This window comes from Brassica oleracea, chromosome C5, assembly GCF_000695525.1.
Source record: "Brassica oleracea var. oleracea cultivar TO1000 chromosome C5, BOL, whole genome shotgun sequence".
Classification (NCBI taxonomy): Eukaryota; Viridiplantae; Streptophyta; class Magnoliopsida; order Brassicales; family Brassicaceae; genus Brassica; species Brassica oleracea.
This window is the reverse complement of record NC_027752.1, coordinates 19172874-19177320: the sequence shown is the minus strand read 5'-3', so window position 1 is coordinate 19177320 and position 4447 is coordinate 19172874.

The window sequence follows — 4447 nt, the reverse complement described above, 5'->3', positions numbered from 1 at the left end:
GCTATTATACAACACCAATAACTTGGTGTTCTCAGAAACAAGAAAAAATGGCTTTGTCATCCTGTGAAGCTGAATTCATGGCTGCAACGGAAGCTGTGAAACAAGCGATATGGCTTCAAGAATTGTTGAGTGAAATCACAGGAAAAAAGTGTGTGAAGACAATATTATATGTTGACAACAAATCTGCCATTGCACTTACCAAGAATCCAGTGTTCTACTGTCGAAGCAAACACATTCACAAGCGATATCATTTCATTCGGGAGTGTGTTAAAAAGGAACAGATCGACGTTGAACACATGGCAAGAAGTGAGTAAGGCGCATACATCTTGACTAAGGCATTAGCAAGAATCAAGTTCAAAGAGATGAAGGAGCTGATTCGAGTTCAAGACCTTAGCAATGAAAGCTTGAAGCTTAAGGGATAGAATGTTGGAGATAAGCTTCAACATCACTAAAAAGGAAGTCATGAAGAAAATGAAATTATCCTTAAGTATAATTAGGATAACTAAAGCTATTAGAATTAGGATAAAGGAAATTCTCAATTCAAGGTGTAATAGGGTATAAAAAGAAATCTAGCTCATATATATTGTGATCATCGTGTGTGATGAATCACAAAAAAAAAGAATAACACACATAAAGAAGATATGAGTTTGTGTTTAGTTTTTGAGAAGTTTTCTAAACATCAATAAAGGAAAAACTCTTTATTGAGCTATTGTGTGTGTTCAAGACTAAAACTCGATTGAACACTTTCGTTCTCTAGTCACTTTAATACTCCCTCCGTTTTGTTTTTTAAGTCGTTTTAGGGATTTTGTTTTGTGTCAAAATAATAGTCGTTTCCAAACTTCTATGTAACATTTGATCATTTTAGACTTTATCTATCCTTTGATTTTAAAATTATTTTCCAGTCAATCATTTCAAGTTTCAGAACAATTCACGTTTTACAAGACATGCCATTTTCAATCAATTGAAAATTTAATAATGTAAATTCAGTAACTATAAAGTCTCAGCATCGTCCACTATATAATCCACTTGTCATTTAACGAAACTCATTCACTATGAAATCATGATGGTGTTAAATGGCTGAGACTAGAATAAATTGGGATTAGTAACATTTGACTAGTTAATGAGAGATTGAGAATAGTAATCTAAAATAAGTGCACACGTTATTTTAAAGACAAAAAGGATAAAACATACATTATGTTAACCGCCTTAATCCATGTGAAATCATGTTAAACGACTTAAAAAAACAAAACGGAGGCAGTAAATTTCATAGTTTAGTGACTTTTTTGCGTGACTGCTAGGAGCATGAAATTTATATATTTTAAGGGTTGGAGTAAGAATACGTATATGAATTGTTACTCTTTCTGAAATTTGTGTAGACATACCGTGACCCTTCCTTTTGATCGTGAAATGATACGGTGTGACAATCATCAAAAAAATACACAAGGGAATATTAAAAAAAAAAATTGAAAGATATGGGCACTTATTGAAAGCAAAGATCTCTGAATCATTGGGGCGGGCGGGTTAGTGGCATATGATAAAGTTTAATTGATGTCGACTTATTATTCTCCTTCGTTCTTTGTGATTGTCATTCTCACCTAATATATATTGTCGTCATCACATTTCTTCAAATGCCGAAAAGGCTAAAAAAAATTCATAAACGAAAACTGAAAAGAAAACAACTATTCTGTGTAACAAAGAATATCCAGTTTACCTATGTTCCATTAATAGGTCCCAAAAAACCCAACGACGTAATTGGAGATCTGACTAACACATGTTTATAAAAGTATTATGGATAATCGGTTTTTGTTAAGCATTTTAAATTTCTATAAGCGATCGGTTCTGAAGTTTTCCACAAGCCTAAAATATTCCATGTCTACTAATAGCATCTGTTACTGAATAATCAATAAAGCAAGCATTTATAAACTGGTGGCCGAATTAGTTCTCTTAATAATATATAAAATCGTTTCTTTAAAAAGGTTTAAAAAGGTTGGTTGAAATGTGGAGGAAAATAACTCAGACCAATGACAATCTTTGCTCATTCTTGACTATTTTTGCATTAGAACGCATGAATCTTAATTAGATATACGTTCCTATTGCTTGAAAGTTGAGACACCAAGTCCTTTTGGTCCCATTTTTGCAAAGTATACTAGGTGTTTTCCTGCACCATGCACAGTGATAAAATTTTTAAAAATTAAATTATATTTAAAATGAAATTTATTAATATTATATATTTTATTATTTTTGACTAATATTTAATATAAAATTGATTATTTAAGCATAAAATTAAGAAAAAAATAATTTTGTTTATTTTAAATTACATTTAACAATATATATGTAATATATTTAAAATTCAAATCTTAGATAAATTTTTTATCTATTTATTTTGGTTAAATGTATTAAATCAACTTGTATAAAATTACTAAAAATCATATAAAAATTGTATAGTTATTAAAAATTATAACTAAAAATATTTATAAAATTTGTAGATATCTAAAAGAAACTAATGAAATTACGATTAACAATTTATTATTTTTTAAAAAAGATGTAGAAAATTTTGAAAATATTAGTAATAAAAATTGTATAATTATAAAAATACAATTAAATGATGTATTTCGAAATTTATAATGCATATTTCAATATATTTATTTTAGTGATGATTTATGAATTATTACCATATTTTAAGAAGTTTAACAAAAATATAAATCAACATTAAATGTAATGTATTAGTTATTGCCATATTTTATAAATTGTACCAAAAATATATGTCAGTAATAAATGTGTTTGTCCATGTCATATTAACTATAAGCCATGTCATCAATCTTGTTAGCCATGTCATCATTTTGTTTTGTAAAAATGATTGTAGATAGGACATGTGGCAAAATCACTTCGCAAATATAGTCTAGAATTTAAAATGAAATTTATTAATTTATATATTTTATTATTTTTGACTAATATTTAATATAAAGTTAATTATTTAAGCATAAAATTAAGAAAAAAATAATTTTGTTTATTTTAAATTACATTTAATAATATATATGTAATATATTTAAAATTCGAATCTTAGATAAAATTTTTATCTATTTATTTTGGTTAAATGTATTAAATCAATTTGTATAAAATTACTAAAAATCAAATAAAAATTGTATAGTTATTATTTATAACTAAACAATATTTACAAAATTTGTAGATATCTAAAATAAACTAATGAAATTACGATTAACAATTTATTAATTTTTTAAAAAAGATGTAGAAAATTATGAAAATATTAGTAATAAAAATTGTATAATTATAAAAATATAATTAAATAATGTATTTTGAAATTTAGAATGCATATTTCAATATATTTATTTTAGTGATGATTTATGAATTATTACCATATTTTAAGAAGTTTAACAAAAATATAAATCAACATTAAATGTAATGTATTAGCTATTGTCATCTTCTATAAAGTGTACAAAAAATATATGTCAGTAATAAATGTGATTGTCCATGTAATTTTAACTATAAGCCATGTCATCAATATCTTAATAAACAATCATTCAACCCGCGGATAAAGCTTAACTAGAAGCGTGTCGATCGATATCGTTATTGAATAATTGATACCACTCAAATTACCCTAGGAGTGAATTACTCTCTCAAATAAGAAGTTCAGTTGCAGTACTTAGGGATCGAATCCACAAGGAGCTAGGGAACCTATTAAATCTAGTCAGGTTATTAATACTAGGTGTTTGTTGTTTTATGGTTTAAAAGTAAATAGCAATCCTAATTGAGCAAGTCTATTGCTCGACTAACAAGATGATTGGGGGTGTAACTTTATTGGAAGATATTAGATGCAGGGTTTCTATTCAGGTGTTAGAGATTATAATCCTATAGATGGCTAACAGTTGCATGCATGATATATTAGAGCTCAACTCCTTAATCACAGTGATCAGCGATGGCAATGTTTCACTGGTTAACTAACTAGATCTTGGATCTCAACTGTCGTCTTTTGATCACAAGAAAGTGTCGATCGATGATCCTATATGGATATCGATTGATACACCTTTCGCAATATCGATCGATTGTCAGAAGACAATATCGATCGATGCTTCTAGCTAAGCCCTTGGCGCAGGTTGATAATGCTCACTAGTCTCCTAGATCAGCGGTTAGCTCTCTCTAGCAGTCCTAGCATGACAGATTAGATTCAGGACAGGATGATCAAGGATGCTTGACACATGCAAATTCCTAGGTTCATGTTCTAGTTAGCAAGGCAAAAATAAGAATTAAGAACAATCAATCAATGAATATCACAACTCAGCAAATCTATAGTTGGTGCTAATCTCTCTAACCTATTTGAACTCTGAATCTAACAAGTAAACTACTCAGACATAACTAAGTAATTCATGACACAAAATATAGATAAAAACTGCATACAATAGAATAGATGAATCAATGGAGTTCCAATCAC